Consider the following 25,400-nt stretch of genomic DNA (forward strand, 5'->3'; position numbering starts at 1 on the left):
CTGTACTTCTAATGAGTTTGGTAGTGCATAACTTAATGGAACCTCATATTTTTATATCTATGCAGTCACCTCCCAATGGAGCCGCGTGGTTCACAGCACTTGGCCATAATCGCCAAGCGCCCCCATCAAATCCTTTTTTTCTCTAGGACATCCTTTGAAGCGAGAATAAAAACTTCACCGTAATGATTCCAATGAGTATAACGTATCAGTTACGTATCAGTCGGACAATGCTTCCGCGCGTTAAACTTTAATCACTATCAATCAACTGCATGTGCTAATAGTAAACAAATGCCTACTCGTCTCTCTACCAGACCGAGCGCGTGAACGTGAACGCGGATGAGTGAGTACACGGTCAGTGTGAGTGCCTTGCTAGGGTTCTCACAAACACACACACACACACACACATACAAATACGCTCCGGAAGCACGTGAGAATGCGATCCACATTCAAAGCAATCAACTTTGGGGTGATTACGAAACTGGAACACGCTGGGCCCCGGAGAGAGAATGTTTAGTTTCGTGGGTGCCGTCGCCGAGGACGGATCGTTTTTCGGGAGTGTAAAGGGGATTTTCCATGTTTTTGCGGCTGGAAATCGACCCATTCCTTCTCCGAGCTGAGCTTTGTGACGCCCCAGGGGGTGGTGATTTGTTGTTTGGATAGCTTTGGCGAGGCAAGTAGCTGGTGAGGTGATTGTGTGTGTACTTTTTTTTTCGAATTCGCTTGCGTTTCACGGTCGCCTGTGGGGACACTTTGACTGCCGCCACAGTCAGCTTGTCAATCCGTTCGATATTGCGTGACAGAAAAGGATGAGCACAATGTATATTAGGAATAATGTTTAATCAATGTGTAGCACTTTTGGTGCTGTGAGGGGAGTGAAATTTTCGCTGAAGGTCTTGCGTGAAAACAGGAGTGCTTGGGGGAGGTTCTTATGTTTTGCTGGTCAAGTTGTTCTCAATGTCAAGGGTAACGTCGCCGCCGCCGTGGAGTGTCACCTTCAGGGGGCGGAAAATGTTATACCATCCAGGGAGCGAGTGTGTGTGTGTGTGTGTATTGGAACGTGATTATCATAAGTGCCATTGGTTGGTGAATTATATCGCTCTGTGAAGCGCGACAGGAATTACTGGCCACGATGTCAGGAACATTGAATTCGAGTTGGATGGTCCCGAGTAATTATGAATAGCGTACCGAATACAACGTTAGTGTAAACCATTCCGATCAGATTCTTTGCCGTAAGCTTAAAAAGTTTAATTACTTACGGTTTAATTATGTTGAAAGCCAAAACTCGTAGTCCGGGATTAAAATTAACTTTTCCTTTTCCCAGATTCCCTCTGTTGAATGCGAGCATACAAATCCCTTTCCAATTGGCGACCTTTCTTGGAAGCGGCTCTACCGTTGACTACGCGATGACTACGAGCTATGCTTGCGAGTCCCGCATCGCATGGTTCTCCACTTATGAGGTTGAGTGAATAATACCCTCGACGCTTGTCTTCCATTATCGTCCCGTTCTCCTTAGGAGCCAATTCTCTTCCCCATCACTCTCCCGGCCACAATTCAGTCTCTTTCTTTCTCTGTTTCCCACATCTACCCATCATTAGAAGTTTATCAGTAACGTTCGAGTCCAAGCGTTCGTCTCTATGATAGTGCATTGTGAAGTGCTCCCTGACAACCGTTTGTCGTGTGTCATCTTATCGCGGCGGATGCAGTCATTGCAACACTAGACCGCCGCTCTCCCTAGAGTAAGTTTGTTCAGTCGTGTGGTGATCCAGACCAAGGGTGAAGGAGCGATATGTGGACCATCGTTTAATTGCCGAAACGACATGTGACAGCGCACTAATAATGATGAGCGTTTCGAGTCATCGCATGTTAGTGTGTGCGTTCTGAGGCGAGTGACAATTCGGATCCATCGCTTGGAGCATAATGTGAGTATCTCATTCAGTTTGTAGTGCAACGACAATGGGCAGCGATGTTGGCATTTTTAATATATTTAAATATAGTGCAGGATCTCCACTGAATAACATGTTACATAACACCCATAGTGAGAAACGTTTGACTTTTTCAATTACAATTTTACAACTTTTAGCACTGCCTCTACGTCTTATCAACGGTTCCCCTATTATCGCTGATTTGATTTAAATAGTTGATCATTGAATTTCATAATTGCGTTGCAAAAAAGTAGATGAGTCTGAGTCTAGTGGCACGGACTGGAGCTTGACGTAGGACTGTGATTGTTTGTAGTATTTGTTCAATGTTCAGAAATCTGTTATTTGTAGCCTTTTGATACATCAAATGGAGGTCCTGGAAGAACCATTTCTTATATTACCATATATCCTTTAAACGGGTAGGATAAGATAGAATCCCTAACCACATTCTAAGATAAACACGAGGAACGAGTAATGCACACGAAATACATTAAAGCCACTACCACCCTTTTCTTTTTTTATTTAATCATGCAGAAGAGAACATTCAGCCATAATTTATAAGTGCATTTTTGAACAAAATCATACATAGCTTAGATCTTCATAGATATAAACATAAGTCTAATAAATCTATAACTACAGAAATATATTATGGATAAAAATAGCATTTTCTCCTACGTTGCCACGATGTTCGAAACATTCTTTGTAGAAGGGTTGTAATAACTATATAGCCAGGTGATGCAACATGCTTGATATCATGATATCCTGGACCACAAATACACATGTTTTTAGTAGCAAGACCTACACGATAAAAACGGGAATTCAGCACGAGTTGATTGGACAACAACCTGATCATCGATTTAATAAAATCTCTATCAACGGGTAACCTTTTGAGCTAGGTCCTCATCAAATCTTTGGGGTAAACCATCAAGATCATCCATTGATTCTGCCAGCTGATAAATGCCTATTATCGGCAAATGGAGAATAATTCATAATACGCATCGACTCACATTGTGAGCTAATGCCCGAATTGTAGGCAAAAAGATTGCTCGTTGCGTTGTGGGGGAAAACGAATGGCCAGTAAAATCGAAATAACATACCCATTTTAACCGCCATTGTTTACTTTTTTCTCTATATTCACTGTTTATTTTTTATACAAAAAACAACTGAATAAATTTCCCGTCTAATGGTATACAACATAACATATATCGCAATAACTATTTGCTTTATATGCGTTTGAAATCACGACACGAATTTCGGGCGTTTTTTCGAGCTCCGCAAAAATAAAACGAAGAATATTTTTACTATCCATTATATCTTTATTTGTTCATCTATCTTTTAACAATAAAACAAAAATTGAACGGAGAAAAAATGTGCATGACTAGAGTAGTTAAGAGCTGATGAAGTGAGGGGGTTAAAAAAAGTTGTTTGATGGCGTACACGATTTCAGCTCTTCTGGCTATCTGAAACGAAAAATCATACAAATTCTAAATTAGTAAAGATGCCGCTATCGCTTGAACCTCAGACAAGTCAAAAACATGTTTTTTTGACAAAATAACGACCGTTTGAAAAACAAAATGCGGTTTAAAACGTTTTTTCTTACGTTTCCCGATTTTTTAAAAATAGTAAAATTTAAAAATTGTCATTTTTTAGAGGTTCATACGATAGAGAGATGCCTGCAGATTGTATCCATATAAATTTGACATGAATCGGTTCGGTAGAACTTGAGATATCGTGTACGCCAGTTTGAAAAAAACTAGTTCCGAGAAAAACGCGTTTGAAGTTCATTGTTATAGTGGTACTAGGTTAGATACCGCATCACTACAATGACTCTAACTCGGTAAATAATAGGATTTTCGATAAGTCCTTTCTAGAGTTTATTCTTAAATGCCTAAATACAGAAAAATGAAGGAAATTTTTTTTTGTTTTTTTTTCAAATTTCTAGACTAGAATACTGCCTTAATGAAACTTTGCATGGATCATTTTCAATTTCGTAGAGTGACCTAACGTAGTAACTTGTTTGTTAGGCCTATTAGAAATTTCGAGTTTCGTTGCGGATAAAGAGCATTTGAATCGTTTGTTTGAGAAACCCCATAAGTCCATGTTTCTAATTACCACCATAAGCAACGTGGCGATAGATACAGTGACTCAAACTCGTAATCGTACTCCACCATGCAGATCTCTTTTGCCTTTTTTTGAAAGCAAAAAACAAGCTTTCGGAACATTCTGTTTAGATAAAGTCATAGTGTCATATGGTCGTGATTCTGCCAAAACGTACCAAGCGCCAAAATTTGATGGGTCTGAGCCTAGGGTCACGGACGGGATCTTGACATAGGACTGTGATTGTATGTAGTAATTGCATTTAAATTGAGTTTTTTATTGTTGAAAATCTGTAATTCTTTCTCTTTGGATACATCAAGAGAGATTCGTTCGGGCAGTCGTCGGGAAAAGACGCATTTTTTCTTCGCTCCTCGTTTGGTTCTTCTAGCTTCGTCAGACATGTTCGAACGCGTTTTTCTCTGCTGATCGTTGAGTATGATTCTAGCGGTTGGCCATAAATTCGCGAGTGTGTTTAGGATTCACTGAAGCAGTTAAAAGTTAATGATCTCCGAATAAAGCAATTGTTTGTGATGCGAAGACGCGAAGAATTCGTTTGGCTTTATCGGACTGTTTCCATTTGTGTGTATGGGTGTGTACTTTTTTTTTTTATCATTGCTTGGGCGAAGTATGTGCCTGTGTGTTCGGTAGTGCAGGTAATACTATAGGGTGGATTGCAGGAATGATCAGTTGACAACGATCCCAGCTAAGCTCTTTATTACTCTTTGTATAATATTACTTCTTTTTATATCCATACATTAATCCTACTTAACTTCTTTAGAGCTTATAATCGAATAGCACCAGTGTCTCTCTGTTTTTCATCTCTTCTTCAGCTCCATCAGGAATCTAATTAAAATTAATGAATGTGATTCTCTTTAGGAAGGACTGGCAGCTTTTCCGGAGAGGGAACTATTTGAGAATGAGAGTGAGATAGAAAATGTGTGTAAATGTGGTAGCTGCTGGCTCACTTGCCGAACCCTTGGGGAGCACAATGCAAGATGGGCAAGAATAGAATGTGAGATCATGAAATTTCGGAATTAGAACTTGAAATTAAAAAATTTTATAATTTATTAAATTAATTTTTTTTTAATTAAATTTATAATTAAAACATAGGCTTGAAATGTAAAATTTAAAGGATTGAAAATTCGAAATTAAGTATTTTAGATTTGGTATTTGGAATTCGATATTTAAATTTTCAATCTGAAGTTTGAGACTACAAATTTCAGCTTCAGGAAATAATATTTGAAATCTACAGTTTTCCGCTTGGAGTTTGGAGTTTGGAGTTCTATAAATAGTACTCGTGACTTCGGTTACCTTCTCAGGTTTCCCAAAGACAACTCTTCATCGTCGGGATTGGAGGTAGATAAAGAAGACGCGTGATGAATTTAGATTTATTAGTTTTGGAGCTGTTCTCTCGGTTACTTTCTCAGGTTTCCCAAAGAAAACTCTCCGCCGTCACGATTGGATTTCAATAAAAAATACGTGCAATAAATAATAGAATATATAGTCGTTCCAATCAATTTTGCGGGTTTTCCTTCTCAGGATACCTAAAGATAATTTCTGCCGCGCGTTGAGACACATAAGATTTTAGAAATTTCATTTTCTCGTTCCGTCGATTGTTCGCTTTCACATAATCACATCACCTACCTCAGTGAATCCTTATTCTTACCTCTCCCCACTAACAACTATCACTCCCATGATAAACGCTAGGGAACCACGCTATAGAGGCGACCCTTCTGGCCTTCGGGCGGCGAATATCATACTAACATTCCTTCCCTTCCCCTGGTGACTGTAAGGACGTGGCCGGCGTCGTTATTGACCATTTAAAGCTCGAATCACCGAAAATTGCACAACGAGAATGATTTGCTAGTCCCAAGCGTCATTCTGAGTGTTCTGTGTGCAATTTGGTTGGTTCAGGTCAATCACGGAGAGCAACTACGAATTGTACAGTCTACCCAAGCTCAAGCTCAAGCTCAATTCTTTCTCTTTGGATACATCAAATGAGTCTCTGAAAATGACTCTCAAATGACTTCTCTGAAAAAAACCGTTTCCTGTATGTACTAGTATCCTTTAAACGGGTTAGATGACATAACATGGTAGAATCCGGTACCACATTCTGTTCAAAAATGTACACAAAAATACCATTAAAGCCATTACTACCCTTTTCTTCTGTTTATTCAATCAAGCAGAAGAAGACAAAGAGTCATCATGTATCATTTTTAAACACAAGTCCGAATAGTTAAGACCTACATATACATCAAGATCATCCATTGATTCTGCCAGCTGATAAATGCCTATTATCGGCAAATGGAGAATAATTCATAATACGCATCGACTCACATTGTGAGCTAATGCCCGAAATGTAGGCAAAAAGATTGCTCGTTGCGTTGTGGGGGAAAACGAATGGCCAGTAAAATCGAAATAACATACCCATTTTAACCGCCATTGTTTACTTTTTTCTCTATATTCACTGTTTATTTTTTATACAAAAAACAACTGAATAAATTTTGGATGCATCAAATGAGTCTCTGAAAATGACTCTCAAATGACTTCTCTGAAAAAAAACCGTTTCCTGTATGTACTAGTATCCTTTAAACGGGTTAGATGACATAACATGGTAGAATCCGGTACCACATTCTGTTCAAAAATGTACACAAAAATACCATTAAAGCCATTACTACCCTTTTCTTCTGTTTATTCAATCAAGCAGAAGAAGACAAAGAGTCATCATGTATCATTTTTAAACACAAGTCCGAATAGTTAAGACCTACATATATATATATATATATATATATATATATATATATATATATATATATATATATATATATATATATATATAAGCCTGAGTCAATCAATTTAATCTAAAAATATATTATAGATAACATCTAGCATTATTTCCTTGGTTACCACGTTCTCCGGAACATTGTTTGTAATAACTTTATAGTCCGGTTAGATCGCAACTACTCAAGCTTTCATAATCTGATATACGTGAGTATACCCTTTCGATCTTCTCAATCAGCAGCCAGTTAAATTTATTAATTGCATTTTTACATAACCTAACAAGATGCTCGATATTATGACATCCTGGACCACAATTACATAAATTGTTAGTAGCAAGATCTACACGATAAGAATGTGAATAGAGCACGAATTGATTGGACAACATACGATATAACGAATAACTGATAAATGCCTATTATCGGTAAACGGAGAAAAATTCATTTTACGCATCAACTCACATTGTGAGCTAACGCCCGAATCTAGACAAACATATTGCTCGTTGCGTCGGGGAGGAAAGCGAGTGGTTAGTACAATCGAAAGAAAACATACTCAATTAAATCGTCAATTGTAATTTTTTTTACTATTTTCACTGTTCATGTTTCAATCAAAAAAGAATCTGGATAAATTTTCTGTCTAATGAGATATAACACAATATATGTCGCAATAACCATTTTGAGTAATATGCGTTTGAAAACTCTTAAGAAATCGTAACCTTTTTCGTAGAGTGACCCCCCTATTTATAAATCAAACAGAATTATGTTTGTGCTAGACACGCAAAACTTTGTTTTCATTGCAGCCAGAGGTTGATTCTAAAATGTAATAGGTCCACTCCCTTATCTTTGATGCTGGACGCTCTGCAATGGTTATCCGTGAAGCAAAGAATAGTTTATTCAACTATGGTGTTCATTTTCAAAGTAGTTAACGGTTTGCTGCCTTTGAGTTGATATTTGAGTGATCGAGTTGAAAGAGGAAGAAGGATTTTCATAGATATAACACTAGAAACGCGAATGAATTGAGAGCACCCAATTTCTTGACACGTGCTTCACAAAATTCGCTGTATTTCAAAGGAATAAATGTTTTCAACTCGATGCCAAGACATATTAAATGCGCTACAACACTTACAGAATTCAAGAGGCACTGTATTTTCTTAACAGCTGAGTTAATGTTTTTTTAAATTTTTGACGAAGAATAGTAAGATGTTTTTTACGAACGGATAGTTTTGTGTGGACAGTTTATTGCAGATTTTATTTTTTTTCCATGCATACTTTACCTGACGAAGTTTTTTAACGGATTATAAAGTGTAGAATTTGTTTTCTTATTATTATTATTATTTTTAAATTTGTACTTATCAGTATTATGTCTGTCATGATCTTGGTGATGATGGACTATTTTTATTTTTTATTTTGTTGTTTTCTTTTGTATTAGTTTAAAAAAAAAATTAAAGTAGTCTACAAAAGTTTGAGCCTCGTGTGCGTCGCACAGATATAAAGGATATAAAATAAAAGTTTTTGTGATAGCCGGTCTAGGATTTTTTTGTAAAGGAAAATTTCTCGACTTCTCTGGATGGGGATACTCATTGTCTATCCAAAACTAGGTTGGCGGTTGGACTTGTGCTCTGATGGACCAATTGGCTGCAAGGGCCTTGTCGGGACCGTATCGGCTCTGTGGAGGACAAGACTGAGTATTGGCTTCTCTTTCGATAATATAATAAAATAAAAAAAATTTGAATTTATATCTGTAGGTAAAATCAGTTAATTTTTTTATTAAACTGATTTCAAAGCTGAGATAAAAAAAATCTTCTAGATAACCCGTCTTGCTCAAGCCACTGTAGGGGAAGGTGGCGGGACCATCATCATCATCATCATGTTCAATGAAAAAAATTGTTATGGAGCGCCGAATTTTTTTTTTATCTGTATTATTTTATTATAGTGACTTTCAACTCATTACATTTAGCTGGTTCGTCACTTTTACTTCCATTTTTGTAAGAATGTCGGGAGTGAGAATTGAACTCGTGACCTCTAGCGTGAGAGGCATGGATGTTACCACTGCGCCAGATCACCTCCACGGTGCCGAAATTGATTGACGCAACAATCTCATCAATCCATCATGATATGACTGAGCAATAAGCGTTTGAAATTTTGCGATGCGATCGATTTTCGTTCTTCAATTTGTATCCCAAAATGTTCCCGAAAGACGTAATCCTACGTCAGAATTGAGCAAAAATTTGACTACTGATCTTACTCTGAGTAGGAATCTTGCCAAGGTGCTTTTTATATCAGATATAATTTTATCGAATATCGATTGCCCCGAATTGCTCTACTTAATTAACATTAGTCGTCGCAATTTGCGTACCCATAACTACCGTTCTGAATCATATTTCGGACTGATTGTTCTAATATCTTGAAATGCTTAATGTATTGATGATATAACTATAAAATTAATATCACAATTGCTTTTTAGAGTAATCTCTTGGTTTCACTATCGTTTCACATGAGAACTACATTTGAATTATTAGATAATCGGCAAAAATCTGACAACACTACTCATTATCGTTTGTGTTTGAGGTTTGCTTAGCGTGAGCACGTAGAATATACCCGTCCATAAATATTTAAATTTCTCCCGTGTTTCATAAGTTCTCATCATCGTTAACAGTTTACTGTGATTGCTTGGTAAGTGTTTCGCAGTTGTTTACAAAATATAATCAATGTAATTTTCGTCCAAAAAATTACAAAATAAAGTGTCCAAAATTTGAGTTTAATCTGTCCGAAATTTGATTTAGTGTCCGAAGTTTGATTCTTATTCGCTTCATTTGAAAAGCATTTAATTCGATGATTTTTATATGTTTTCAATCAATAGGTACCAAGGTGGAAAGCTTTAAAGCATATTGAACTAATTTATTGAAAATATCAACCAAATAATACCTGTGCATAAAACGTAGATCTGTTTTCTGCATCATATGCCCTAAGCGTCCGAAATATGATTCAGAACGGTACTTGTATCTTCCACCATCTCGAACAAATTACGGCTACAATGAACCCGTAACCAGTATGTGTCGTGTGTTCAATTTTTGTAGTTCGTGTTTCGATTATCACCTTTCCCGTTCGTCCCTCAAAGCGCTCTATTCTGTTGCTCTTAACCCTTTCGATACGAGCGTCGTCTATAGACGACATCCGCGCGACATTCTGTGTGTACGAGTGTCGTCTTTAGACGACATGAAATTCATACTGCTCTTCGATCACACCAGCGCGATGTGCATACTTTTCGGCGCAGTGCTCCGTACAGGGATAACACTTCGGCGGAGCACACTGCCGTAATGAAGGGTTAAGTAGTTATAATTGTTATAGGTTTAACATTCAGTTATACAGTTTTATTATTAGTTTTAGTTACCGGTCATTAGGGCAAAAATGTTAAGCCTGTTGATGTTTGTAAAATAAAATAGAATAAAATTGAAAATAGAGTAGCCGATGGAAGTAAAAATCAGACGTGTATCAAGGTGATTTTGAACTTCGTCTATTTTTGTGAAATATTTATAGTGAATACTAATGCGACTACAAATTATACTGGCCAGAAACAATACGCAATCATCGATTGCGATCCCCATTCAATTCGTGATGGAATGCACTACGGAAATTCCTGTAATTATCTGAAACGACCACGAACAAACAAAGCACATTTCTTGAGGAGGGTTATTCAAAACAATCACTAAATACACACATTCAACTCGAGTGATACGGTGATATGCTAAGCAACAGTAATTAAAGTGAGAGAAAATAATCGAGCTTCTCGCACGAACACAAGTAGAAAATTGCCTACTAGCACTCACCGGTTGGAGAGAACTCTCCCGGTTCATCCGGTAGCCCCCCACTCAGGGAAAATTGTTCCAATGGCTCAGCGTTACTACCAGACCCACCGCTATATGGGGGGTCGCAAGGACGACGTTGTCAATAGAGTAGCCAACCAGAATGTTTCATCCTAGACACCGGGAGACGATCGTTTCTATGCGCAGTGAGTGCGCCGAGACCCTCTCGCGGGAGATGCTCGCGCTCCCCGAAAAACCCCGAGCCCCGAAAGCTTATCAGCTTGATCTGTGTGGGCTCTGACCACACGTAGGAATAGCAGCACTAGCGGTGTCAGTCGAAAAAACGACAAAACATGAGACTGCCCGACTTTTGAAGCTCAGAATAAGTTCGTTCTCGGTGCAGGAAGGTTGCTTTATCAAGTTTGCTCCAGGATTCGCATGCTGCCCGTGGTAGCGGAGAAGGGGAAGGGCAGAAATACTCGCGTGTGTAACCCATAACTTTAGTTTTTCTTTCTCCCAGTCGGGAATTGGTTTGTTGTTACGGTGTTCGTTTGTCTGTCCGATTAGGGAGTCGCAAAAACATCAAGACGCCACCAGTGTCCGCGAGGGTGCTGGCGAAGTTTTGTTTGGACTATCCCTCGCCCACCTCACAAAAGAAGTGAAAAAAAACAAAAAAAAACTTGAAATTGGAGGCAATAAGCAAGAAAGGGATAGCTGTGTTTATGTGAATGCTTCTGGGTATCCTCTTTCCTTGAGGGGTGCGGAGGAAGCGCGTGGCAAAAGTTTAGTGTGGAGGATTCTCAGAAGATCCATTCAAGTGAAAAGAGTTATACCCGTGTGCTCTCCTGCACACGACAGACTTCCGGCGTACAGCTGGAGATGATGTGGCAAGTTGTGGCTAAATGCGGAAAAAATATGGTGCAATGAATTGTTCGTAGATATGTTACGACATAAATCCCGACGTTAGCTCCGACGGGTTGGAGCCATCGGCGTGTGGAACACCGGTCGGCTCCACAGGTTTGGCATCTGAACGCGGGAATAGCCGACCAAGCGAACGTAAGTTGTTTGAAAGATTAATGACGGCTGCTGTTTACAGAAAAAAAATATATGTGGGAACTTTGGGAAGAAAGCATTTCGTTGTTTTGTGTTCGGGTTTTCCGTAAAATGGATTTGTTGCCGATACGTGGCGTTCGCGGGCTGGGCCAAATACCTAATGATCGGTGGCAGAGCTGTTTACTTCGGAAGGCATTAAATTTTAATGATGGTAATACTTTCGTGGGACAAGAGTTGTGATATTTTCCCACACACACTCACTCACCAACTCTTGTCATTTGGCTCATTTCATCGTGGGTGAAATATTTGTGTTGCCGCAATACAAACTCAAGTATTCATAAGGAGCAACTAATAATTCATACACGATGCCAGGCACGCACCATAAAAACATCCGCACAAAAAAGTACTTATGTTCGGCTTTTCGCACCGATTTTCCCTTGGGGAAAAAGAAATTTTGGTTCGTTGTTAGCGAAGGATTTCGCTGTGAAATAAAGTGGGGTGAGAGGATGCACTTAGTTGTTAACATAACAATATTTTTTCAAATTACAATGGGTTTGTGCACCACAATACTTTAAAGCATTTTCATGAATTGATTATTTTGTTGCTTTTCTTTCTGTTTGGATGTAATTAAATACTGTAATAAATACTAATAAATACATTGTCTTTCAACAAAAGAGAAATAACGAAAAACATTATTTCTATAGTTTTTTTAATTCGTTTATTTTTACAGGTTCAGTTACATAAGTTTAAACAACTCTTACCTCTATTTTTATTAGTATACTAGCTAACCCGGCAAACATCGTCCCGCCCATTTACTTCATTAATTCTCGAGTAGTGCAGAAATTTGTGTTTTATTTGTATGGCAGCCACCCCTAAGAGGGGGGGGGGGGGGAGGTGTATCTAACCACCATAGAAACATTCATTGCACCCTAAAGTTTCCATATGCCTAATTTGGTTTAATTTGCTTGATTAATTCTCGGGTAATGCAAAAATTTGTGTTTCATTTGTACGGTAGCCCCCTCTAAGAGAGGGGGAAGGAGTATCTTAACACCATAGAAACATTTATTGCATCCTAAAACCTCCACATGCCAAATTTGGTTTCATATGCTTAATTAATTCTCGAGTAATGCAGAAATTTGTGTTTCATTTGTATGGCAGCTCCCCCTTTGAGTGGGGGAAGGACTGTCTAACCATCATAGAAACATTTATTGCACCCTAAAACTTTCACATGCCAACTTTGGTTTCGTTTGATTGATTAATTTCCGAGTAATGCAAAAAATTGTGTTTCATTTGTATGGCAGCCCCCTCTAAGAGAGGGGGAAGGAGTATCTTATCACCATAGACACATTTATTGCATCCTTATATCTATTATGTATTTACCATTTAACTAATTTTATTATTAGTAAGAAGGGCACCGATTGCTCCGGAAATTTGGGCTGTCTTCATCGGGCCCGAAGGGAGTTTTCTGAATTCGATCTAGTGACAAGATATTTGGTAAATCAACAGACACTTTCTGTCCTAATGATATTAATGAAAATTTCTTATCATAACAATGAAATTTCGCCGAACCGCAATTCGTGAAATATGGTAGTCGAAACCCGAAGCTACTTTGTTGAACAGCCGCTGCAGGCCTTGAACGGCTGAGTTGCATCCATAGCTAGTACGACGGAAAGGTACTCGAAGGAAGACGTAGTTTCGTAGAGATATACCTTGCATGACCAAACAACGTGCTCGATGTGCTGATAACCCTGACCACAAGCGCATAGATTGCTGCCGATAAGATTGATACGAAAGAGTAGCGCGTCTGAACAGTGATTGGAAATGAATCGGGAGAAGCTGCGAATAAAGTCTCGACTCAAGTCCAGACTTTTGAACCACAGTTTGAGGCTAACCTTAGAGATAATTGAGGGGAAACACATGCCCAATTCATCTTCGATGATTTCTTACGGAATGAAGAATAAAATTCATTGAAAGCGATTTGACGCTGATAAATATGACTTTCAATCGCACCCACCTTTGCTAATGAGTCAGCCATCTCATTACCCGGAATTGAGCAATGTGAAGAGAGTTAGAACAGGTTATGCCATAACAGGGTCTGGATGAACCACTAAAAATTTCTTGTTCTTGTTCGGTTTTTGTTTTTAAAGGGACTTTAACCCAAAGGTCATTCGTCCATATTCCTCGTATTCTCTCAATGAAGTACGGCGAGTGCTTTTCCGGCCTCATTGAACGGATAGCTTCGACAGAGCTAAGACACTCCGTTACAATGTAATAGTGTTCAACAGGTCGTGAGGCGACGCTGTCCAGCGCTACGTGAATTGCTGCCAATCCACCAATATACACTGAGCAAGGATACTGAAGACTGAGGGATGTGCTATAAAATTCATTGAACACTCCAAATCCTGTGGACTCGTTCATAGAGAACCCATCAGTAATGTAGGGGACGGGGTAAATCGGCCATGTTAAGACAAACTTCAATTATATCTTTGGAAACTCATGTTTCCCAAAACTTTGATGCAGTTTCTTGCAATTCAATATACTGTTTTTTCTACCTAATTGATTATATATTTTACAAAAACGTGTTTTTCAACTAAAATTAAAACTTTTACTGAAATTGAAACAGACCGAAAAGTACAACATTTTTTTCGATGCGGGTAATATTCACATATAGTGGGAGTAATATGGACAGGTTTGTAATATATGAAGCGTATCGCGATCGCGAGAGGAATAATTTTATTTAACCAACGTCTGAACACATCACAAATGTCCGTTAAATGATGAAAAAATCGAATTAATCCACCTAGAAGCGATATCGTGCTTTTCAGCAGTATAAATGGACAGACCCTCAACTATTTTGCTTTTGGTTCCAGTCAGCTTCTAAACAGTCCACTTTTGGCGATTTGATTTCCATTTAAAGACGCAGGGCATTCCTTAGGAATAGATCAAACAGACTTTTCACTGTCCAGCTCACTCCCACTGGCAACTGTCCGTTTTACCCCTCCAATACAATTATTTCAATAATTTAAATTTTCCACTCAAAAATGAATTTACTTTTCCGCACATACCTCGTATTGTTTCTCTGTTAATTCACAAACCGAAATATAACCATCAACGAATTGAATTTTGATATTGAACCATTCAAAATGCTTAATATCGAAGCAGCTAAAATTACACCCACACGCGGAATCATGTATGATTTTCGGTTTTTGTTTCCCTTTTCCACTTTTGATCAGTATTCATTGCCTTAGGGTGGCTTAAAAATTATAAAATAACATGTAGAAGGTGTTCTCATTAACAGAAATCTGAAATTCAAAATGTAATCAACCACCTGTCCATATTACCCCCACTGTCCGTATTACCCGCGGTTCCTCTATCTATTAACACAATTGATACGCTCATACTATGCATTGAAGATCGTTCGAACAACCTCCGATCGATGATAATCTGGAATTCCACAGATATCCTGGGACGTCTGTTGGCTTAATAATCATTTGTTTGTATTGATTAAATTATTGATGAATGAAGCCATTTTCGAATTCAATTGAATTCAACATATTTGCTGTGTAAGTAAAGAATTTGAACGTCATGCAACGTAAGACATCATGGTTTTGATGGCTGTGTTAGGGAACATACTCGATGGGAATAAAAGTTCCCCCAGCTTGCATGTATCTACAAAGCGGATTCCACATTGATTTTGAAGTCTGTGTTGGTGAAACCGTCATTCGCACCAATTAACACGTGGCAGTTAGGGAGTTTAGAAAACGCTTAACATATCACAGTTGTTGAATTGTTTATCTCATGAAAAATAACATTTTATTCATTATGATAGATGCGTAAAGATATTTCCTATCAATTGATGCAAACATCTTTCTGATCTATTGAGAAATGTTTGAGGAGTTATAAGCGTTCGAAATCTTCATTTTTTCCGGCATGTTCTGTGTTTAGGTTTTCGGTTAGACGTTGTCCCACGTCAAAAGACGGTTGGGAATATACGAATAAGGAACAACCTGCATGGAGATGAATTCAAGACATGAACTCATGAATCCGGGATAGAAAAATAGCTGATAACATTCATCAGCTTGTGTTGAGCGAATATTTTCGCTTTACAATGTCAACAAAACAAAGTCCGGAAATCGGTTGGCCCTAACAATTACAGACTCTATTTTGAAAGTGAAAAACTATGTATCGGCTCAAGGAGGAGCTTCAAGGATGAAATTGACGAAAAATTTGAAAGCAAAGTTCACAAAACCATGTATAAACATAATAAAATTTAGGGGATTAGAAGGAAACCCTTTTTATGATTGATTTTGTTGCAATAATACGACTTCAACAACCCATAAATAAGAAAAATAAATTAAAAATAAATATAAACCTTCATTTTCATTCTTTCTCTTAGTTTTTCAATACAGATTTATTTGCTAAGAATACAGATATACAGATTTTTTCAGAAAATTATACAGATTTAAATGTGGCAACCCTGATTCCAACGCAATACGGAGACAAAAATATTGAATTTGCTCGAGTTTATTGAGGTGTGTCTTGGCAGCTGATTAAAAACAGAAACTGCTATACTCCACACTGAGAAAATAGTTGTTCTATATAACATTATAAGATCTTCTGGATGGGCTCCCCACCAGGTGCCGGGACTTGTACGGAGAAAGTTTATTTTGTCGGCATTTTTTACTCAGATTTTTAATAGATACCTGGAGGGTGCATATTACCTCCAGGTACATTTGGAATCGAACCAGATCCCAAGATACTTGAATGACATGGAATGAGTGATCTATTTACCGAAAAGCTGAAGCTTAGATTTTGCTGGTCTATGCTTCCTAGAAAAGACGACCATCTCTGTTTTCTCCGTGGAGTACTCAAGACCATTGGTTTAACAATTGTATAAAACATCTTGTAAGGGTTCTTGCAGATACCACTTCATCATCGGTAAGTTGTCTTAGGTTGCAATTTTGTGTAAGGCAGTTGTCAATGTCGTTTACGTAAAAGTTGTACAAAAGTGAACTTAAGCATGAGTCCTGAGGGAGGCCTATGTAGGAGACCCGACTTACTGCCGAACATCCGTGTTGAAAATTTTAATGTTTCTCACAAAGCAAGTGACGGGGGTCTTCGTAGCCACTTGGTTACGCGTTCGCTTACCAAGCGATCGATCGTGAGTTCAAACTTAGGGCCCTCAATTGACCATCTTTGTGTTGTTATAGAATAACTACGTCCACGCAACCATCATCAGCGATGGAAATCGATCCACGGTCGAAATAAGATCGATTCATCCATACAACTGCTCTGCTCTGCAAGACACATCGGGCTGCTGTTCTATAAATAACTCAACAATGATCAATATCAACTGTCTCCGTGTCCGGTCTGCTGAACGATGGATGAACAGAAAGAATACCCTTACGCCTAAATGGCTACTACTGTGTAAATTACCATAAAGTAATGGAACAGAAAACTTAACCTTAGCCTAAATGGCTACTACTAACTTCTGTGTAATTTACAATTTATAGAAACATAAACATATGTACATGTACACGATTGAAACCCGGCTCTGTTACAGCTAAAATGCTAATAAAAAAAAACAAAGCAAGTTATATGACATGTTATTCAATAGAGGCGGTAGACCCCGATAGTGTAATTTGTCTGACAGGACCTCTATCGAAACTGAATCAAATGCCCCCTTTATGTCTAAGAACACTGTTTTTTTTCGGCGTAAGCCATTTGAATTTCTGAAGAAAGCAACGCAAGACAATCATTCGTCCCCTTGCCCCTGCGGAACCCATATTGTGTATCTGAGAGTAGACCATTCGTTTCAACCCATCGATCAGGGGGAAACAAGATCATTTTCTCCAACAATTTTCGTATACATGACAGCATTGCTATTGGGCGGTACGAATTGAAGTCCGACGCGGGCTTTCCGGGTTTTCGAATAGCTATAACTCGTACTTGTCTCTAATCATCTGGAACAATATTATGCTCAAGAAACCGATTGAATAAATTCGATGTTTTGCCACATCAGGGAGGTTTTTTAGCAAGTTGAACTTAATTCTATCCGATCCCGGAGCAGAATTGTTACATGAAACGAGAGCAAGAGAGAATTCTACCCTCGAAAACTCGGAATCAAGATCGCACCTATCTTGTGAAACAATCTGTTCTATGCCATGTTTATAGATTCAGAAGAATTCGACCCAATGGTGATGGAAATTTTGATTGGCACTACCGTTGGGGTCCTGGGTTACATTCCACTTGCAATCTAACGATAGTGAATTCGAGCAAAGCGAGAGGTCAAGAGCACTTGGGTTAGCAGGAGGTTTAGGTGCACGTGTTGTTTCCCCAGTGTTCAAAACGGTCATATTTAAGCTGTTACAAAGGTCATAAAACAACAATGAACGATTGTCGTCGTACTGTTTCTCCCAGGCAGTTCCATGAGAGTTGAAGTCTCCCAAGATCAATCGTGGCTCAGGAAGGAGTGAGCACTTGTCATCAAGTTGTTTGCGACTAACCGCAGCTCTCGGAGGCCAATACAAGCCGACAATACAGAGGTCTTTGCCTCTGATGTTTGCATGACAAGCAACAGCTTCGATCTCTCCAATAGGTGGAAGGTCAATTCGAAAAAATGAGTGGCACTTATTGATCCCCAATAGCACCCCTCCGTATCTGTCATCACGGTCCAAGCGTATAATATTAAAATCGTGGAAAGAGAGATCATCTCGCGAAGAAAGCCAAGTTTCGGACAGAACAAAAACATCACATTTGAAGTTATGAATTAAAAATTTGAATGTATCCAATTTAGGGATAAGACTACGACAATTCCACTGTAAAACAGTGATATCTCCGACCTCTCTATTTGAATTAGACATCAAAAGAGATAATCATTGCAAGGAGGGGCCATGTTTGCATCAATTGTTGCAAAATTGTCTTGATAATGGGAGCATTGAGATGACAATGGTTCTGATGGGGTCGAAAACATTAACGTGAAGATTTGATCCACAATGTCAGTCAGTTTTATAAATGCCGATTGGGAAATTGAGCAGGACGGAAAATTAGGGACAGTTGGGGTTTTTGATGTCCCCTCAAGTGGTGCTGATTCTGCTTGTCCGATGCACTCGATTTTTTAGGCAAGCTAACAGGGGATATCACCGTGGGGAGTTGTTCTTGAATTTTGGAAGTGGTCACATTTTTGCGCTGAGGATTCCCCTTGAAAATAAACGGTGTGCCCCCGCTAGCTGTGTCCGCTTCCATTTCGTCAACTGGCAACGTGGAAAAGGTATTGTGTGTTAATATTGGTTGTTGTTGTTGTTGTTGTTGGGACAGTGGAGAAGCGCCCTTTAAAACTTCCGTAAAAGTGCGTTTCGAGCGTTCCTTTAAAGAGCGCTTCTGTTTCTCCCGGCGATTCTTGTAAGTTTCGCAATGCTCAGTCACACTGTAGGATTTCCCCACATGTTGCTCTCCACAAGTGGCACAGCGCTCCTTGTTGGCGCAATAATCTGCTGTGTGACCAACTGACTTGCATTTGTTGCAAGTCATGGGCTTTAGCACGAAGAGTCGCAGTGGTAGCCTCAATTTGTCCCCCATTGTTTTTCCCTCCTCCTGAGACACTTTTCCTAATTGTTGGCAGTCCAAAATTTCAACTTTCGTCAAAGGGAGCTTCTTAAATCTGCCATCTCCCTTTTTTATAAATTCGCTCGTTATGGCAGGGCACGTATGTGCGATATTCTAAGACGAACCTATTGTCAACAACAATTTCGTTAGCTTGCTTCCGATCAGCTACGATAATACGCAGTTTGTTCGGTCTAACCTTCCTAATTTCGACCACGGAGGAATAATTTTTTGTCAGATGTTTCATAATCTGAATGACGTTGAGCGATTTCCCGTTGGGTTTGGGCCGGAAGAAAACAACCCAGGGACTAGTTCCAGGTGTATTTTCTGGATAAACCTTGACACGGGGAGAGGACACAACAGAAGGGGAAGACGAGGACGAGGTTTGCGCGGGAACGGTGACGTTAGAGGGGGAAGATGAGGTGGATAGTTGAGGGGGATCGGGAGCAACAGATGAGGAATGCGAGGTCGATGGTTGAGTTAAAACGGGGTGGTTCCGGGGATGAGTGGCGAGGTTTGCGGATTTCTTAGAGGGTGGCTTTTTAATCGTCGACTCTTCTGTATCACACGGAACGCGCTTAAGCGACTTTACGGCACATTTTTGTGCAGCCGAAAGGGAGTCATCGTAAGAGATCTCCATATTAAAAGACCCCCCACCTCCATCCATCATTTATGTGGCTGATAAATACAATTAGTTGAAATGATTACTATAACCTAAGAAAAACAAAACAATAAGAATAACAATAATAAAAACTACTTGCTAGTGCACACCAGTGCGATGATTGCGGTAACGGCTGCTGCTCGATCGGATGATCGCAGACTCCGCTGCGATTGTGCACGTTTCAGTTCAGTGCTCGTTCTCACGTTCTCACTCACAGTGATTCACACGAAATGCACCAGTATAATTGAACTCAGCGATCGGCTTATCGCGTGCTGGGCGCTCGGCACAAATAAGATGGTGTATCACATACCACTAAACGCGTTCTTCCACACTGGCACTGTGTGCGTGCAACTGACCATCGATGTCCGACTCCAATTTCAATGGCGATGAATTGGCGAGAAATGAAACTAGCTACTTTGGCAGGCCTTGTTGAGGCTTCTCCTCCCGCTGATTGCGAGGTTGAACACAATGTCCACAAGTCCACGGTAAACGCGTGTTAAATAAAATCACCAGGGCGAGGAAAAAAATTCACAGCTTACGGCACTCGATCACGACTACGGGAACGCGGAAGTAAACGACCGATTGCTTTTGCTGTCCAGACTTGAATGTATGTAATTGTTTTCAACAATAGTTTGACGAAATAAAGAAATAAATGTAACCATTTCAAACAAATCGTAGAGGATTTCCCATTCGATTGGTATGTAAATCATCGGAATTCGTTCGTAGCGAAAATAGTTATTAACGTGAACTTTATTTCATGATAACGTAACCTATTTTCTGATTAGACATCCTTACTGAAAGACGTAGTTCTGCGTCAAACAGACTACAATTGTTCGATAGGAAAGGGGTTGTCTTCCAACAACAACATCTTGCTTGTCTTGCACCAAAAATTGAGGAAGCTTGCATAGCTATCTTGATGGCAAGAAAATGGCCTACATAAGAGCTATCGAAAATCACTTGAAAAAGTTTTTTAGAACAGAAGTTATGAAATAACCACGGTATACCCTTCTTAAATGGCACTAACGTTCCTAAAGGAACTTCGCCGTCTCAACGTAGTATTACTAGCGTTATTTTTATTAGTACTTAATTGAGATTTCTATGCCGAATAATACGTCTCGAATGCACTGCACTGCAAGCGCAAGTCGGAGGAAATTTCTTTGACGAAAAATTCCCCCAACCAGAACGGGAATCGAACCCGAACCCCCGGCATGTTAAGTGTGACGCTAACCATTCGGTCATAGGAGCACAAAGCTATACCCACTTCCATTTAAACCATATTAACGCGCTTAAGTGGATCAACAGTAAAGTATATCTGAAACTAAATTTCAACAATCTTCTTCACTGGTACTTACAGAGCAACTGATCCCGATTTGCCGTAGCGAAGATGTGCTATTTATAAACTAGCGGAAGCGCTCGAGCACGATGGTATACGAGGAACAGCTGTGATTAGTATTCTGCCACTCGTTGGGACGGGGGTACAGTGAAACTAAATTGTTTTTCATCATCTTCTTATGTGTGTTAACGGGGACTTTAAACATGTCGATTTATTCATCTCCGAAGAAAAAGTTCCTGCTTCTGATGTCTGTGTTTGGGGAGAATGTTTTCAATTGAGTTCCATTCTATTCTACTACTGAAACATGATTGTGTTTTGCATGTCACTTCCACTTTTATCTTTCACGAATTGTGTTATTATTGTGTTATTAGCGTTCAAAATGTTTATCAACTTTTCTCGATTTTTTTAACTGTCACCCTGACAGAAAAACGTAGTCCTATGTCAAAAATAGGTGCCAGATGATTACAAGATTATCAATTTCGAATAATCGAGAGTTGAGAAAGAGCATTTACCGGAATATTAAATCGGGAATAGACAGAATACCAATATACCAAACATCCTCGTGGGCACAGCTTTTCGTGGCCTCTGATTAAACACTACGATTTAAAGCAGCCCGCACAGCACTCTTTTATACGGGTGTGAATTTTAGCACCGCTCCAGCATCTGCCCGCCTTGTAACGCTTGCCACCCACTTTTCTCGTAGAACCCCACCATACGTGGTTTACAGATTCAAACGCATAATAAATGTGTAATCGAAAGCACACGACACGATTTTATTGGGTTTTCAATTGAACGAAATCAGTAATTTCGCTTTCCAGCCGCGAGCCCAATTTAAACTCGTACGTGCGAATGAATGCTATAATTAGTTATTTAATTATCGTCTATCACCTGTCGTGCCATACGAATACTGTAGTGGGTGGGTTTATTAACTAATCAACCCACCAACAACTAACAAATAGACAGGGATTGTGATTAAAAAAAACAATTGCTTCCATTGAATTTGCATTCAGTGCCGAATTTGGAGTCGATTAATGAACAAACAGTGAACGAATGATTAAACATGATCGAATTTAGAGCGGAATGACAGTTGGTTTTGTCCGTACAATGTAGGATACAGCAATTCAATGCAATTCTCGTTCAAGAAAAACCTGATGCATTTCTAATTCTGATTAACACGACAGCAGTTACGATGAAATCCAATTCATTGTTGTGCACTTTCCACCTCTTCCAACAAGAGTCTCTAATGTGACAGTCGCCGTTCCGCTAATCCCCATCGATCCTATCGAATCGATAGAGATTAGATTGTATTGTATTGACCGGAAAGTTCGTGTCGATATTTTTCTTGTAAAAATCAGCATTGCATTTATTGTTAGAAATACATTTTTTTCTATTATATACAGTCTATCGCAAAATTGAGTATACAACACGTGCTGGCTTGTTATTGTTGAATTTTTCGGGTTAAAAAATAAATAATTAAATACCTTTTATATTCATCGTAAAATCGATCCATTTTACTCTCATGTAGTGATAAGAAAAAAATTAAAATGGCCACATTTCTACTTTATATTTGAAATACAAACAAATAATCTCCAATTAGGACGTAGCAAAATTGAGTGTACAGTTCAAGTTTTTCTTGAAAAGAAAATTGAAATCAGTTCAGAAATGTATACAGATAACAAAAGTCAATTCTCCTAGTGTTTGGTGTGGCTCCCTTTTGGCGTCCAGCACTTCTTACAAGAGCCAAGGCGAGATTTTTGGTCACTGTAGACGGAAGTACCTCCCAGATCTCAGTAATCATCGTTTGAAGTTCCGCTTCGTTCCCTGGATTTTGATTTCCCACCATATATACTCAATAATGTTCAAGTTCGGTGATTCCGGAGGTGTTTTGAGTTGATTGGGACATAATAGAGCAGGCATTCTAGCACCACGAAGTCAGTTTGCTTCGGGTCATTGTTGTGTTGAAAGTAGTAATCACGAGGGAGACCGGATTTCTGAACGGGATACTGCAGGTTACGTTTCAGGAAGATCAATTAAGCCATCTTGTCCATCGCCGAATCGATAAACACCATGGTTCCAGTTCCAGAAGCCGCCAATGTACCATGCATCATCTGACCACCGCCGCGGTGTTTTGCTGTGATAACCAAATGCAGAATCTGAAGCACCGATCCTGGTTTCCTCCACGCCATCTGTCTTCCATCCGATTCAAAGAGATTGGTTTTCGGCTCATCCGTATAAAAGACCTTGTTCCAGAACTCCTTAGGTCTGTTTACATATGCCTTAGCATATGTAAATGGTGTTTTTTTTCTTATTTACCTTTAAGTTGAAATAACTTTCACGGCCAACACGACTTCTCAGGTTGTTCCTGTATGCTGCTCATCGGATAGTGTCTGCGCAGACAGGTCTCCCAACCACTTCGGTAGCCGGCCACTTCGGTAGTCAATTTAGGAATGTTTGTTTTAAGGTTCTTTCGCAATGTTCGAACAATTACCCGTTCATCAACAGAAGATAGGATCCGTTTGCGTTCTCTACCGGGAAATTTTCCATGGTTCCTTCGTATTTCCACTTATTTATGATTTTCTTCACTGTAGAGTGGATTTTTTCGACAGCAGCTGCTATTTCCTGCAATGTCTTTCCACGGCAATTCATACTTATTATCATTGTATGTGTGACAATATCTTTTTCTTTCTTCCAACTTGCTATTTTGATGAAAAAAAAAATCAAGCATCAATAAAAAACAAAAACCAACACTGCCCAAGTAATGGTTAAGTGTTGACACCAATTACTGATAAAACAAAGTACGCTAATTCGCGAAGAAACTTACTTACAAGACTAATATGGTCGGAGGAATTTAAGGTGTACACTCAATTATGCGATGCCTAGAAAAGAGTTTGTTTTCAATTTTTAGGAATAAACAATCAGCAGAAACTTTTCTCGGAATTTTGTTGCACGTACAGCTAGTCAAATGTGTGAGTAATAAATATGCATCAAAAGAATCAATGTATTCAAAATATTTTATACCAAATAAGTGGAAAGTATCGTCAAGTAGCATTTGTATACTCAATTTTGCGATAGACTGTATGTGCACCGTTTTGTTTCACAATCTCCCTAATGATGGTCCATTTCGCTTACCACAGGATTTTTCCTATGTTCACTGAACATCGTTGTAAATTACATTCAGTATTGGTTCCATTTCGCTTACCACAGGATTTTTCCTATCTTCACTGAGCATCGTTGTAAATTACATTCAGTATTGGTTCTCAGGGACACTTGGGGGTTCCAGTTCATTAAATGTTGAGCCCTACCTTGACTGCCGTTCCTGAGTCTGCAAACACTCACTGCATCATCATCTTCATCCAGCTGATTGTGAGAAGATTATACTTCTCCTTGATGAATCCTTTCTCCAAAGTGTTTCTTCGCTGACAGTATTGATACGAATGACAATCAGTATTTATGATGTTTTGAAGTTTACAGTCAAGGTACTTAGAATATACAGGTTGTTGAAATCTGTGGTAAATATATCACAAGTTGATTGACCAATATCTGCGGGGTATTCCGACTGAATACTATCATAACGCTTAATCCCGTATTCACATTGGAATCGACAATGCGAACCTGACGCTTCCGTTAAAGGGTAGAGAAGGAGGTGTACATCAGCCAATTGCTACAAAAACACGCTTGAGTTGGATCATACACGGAAGTACGGAACTCAGTAGAGAACTAATCGGGTTTCTCAGTTTTCAGAAGTGTCCCTGTGTGGTGGGATGGATGATACTGATCAGAACGCGTTGAATGAGTATTCCTCGATCGAAAACTTAGGGGTCTACAAACCTAAATATTCCATCGCATCAATCGAAGACCAGCAGGCTGAAGATGTTCTAAAGTCCATCACACGAACTAAAAGTGGACATTATGTCATCCGATTGCTCTGGAAGTACGACGATTTTGGCCTTCCAAACAGCAAACCCATGGAATTTCTTGAATAGAGTTACATGCGCAAATTAACGAAAGAGGAGCTGTCGGAAAACACGAAATCGGATATGGTATCCCCGATCTTCCCCGTTTTCAACCTAAACAAGCCGGGCAAAGTAAGCATCGTCTGGGACGCGGCTGCGAAAACCAGCGGAGTTTTACTGAATTTGATGCTGTTGACTGGAG

At 39.2% G+C, this 25,400-nt stretch overlaps 1 protein-coding gene across 10 annotated transcripts in view; it reads left to right on the top strand.

Moving 5' to 3' along the window:
- Positions 1-536: 536 nt before the first annotated feature.
- The window catches only part of LOC129763534 (cGMP-specific 3',5'-cyclic phosphodiesterase), a 242,650-nt gene continuing 217,786 nt past the window's right edge, over positions 537-25,400 (top strand). For 2 of the 10 annotated variants that reach the window (XM_055762690.1, XM_055762698.1), the window contains exon 1: positions 1,766-1,919. The gene's annotated coding sequence lies outside the window, so the exon portion shown is untranslated. Of the gene's footprint in view, positions 682-711; positions 1,737-1,765; positions 1,920-10,988; positions 11,080-11,162; positions 11,653-25,400 lie in introns of those variants that run through there. The other 8 variants (XM_055762699.1, XM_055762693.1, XM_055762695.1 and 5 more) reach the window with 8 other exon arrangements.

The sequence above is a fragment of the Toxorhynchites rutilus genome, chromosome 1, assembly GCF_029784135.1.
Source record: "Toxorhynchites rutilus septentrionalis strain SRP chromosome 1, ASM2978413v1, whole genome shotgun sequence".
In the NCBI taxonomy this organism is placed as follows: domain Eukaryota; kingdom Metazoa; phylum Arthropoda; class Insecta; order Diptera; family Culicidae; genus Toxorhynchites; species Toxorhynchites rutilus.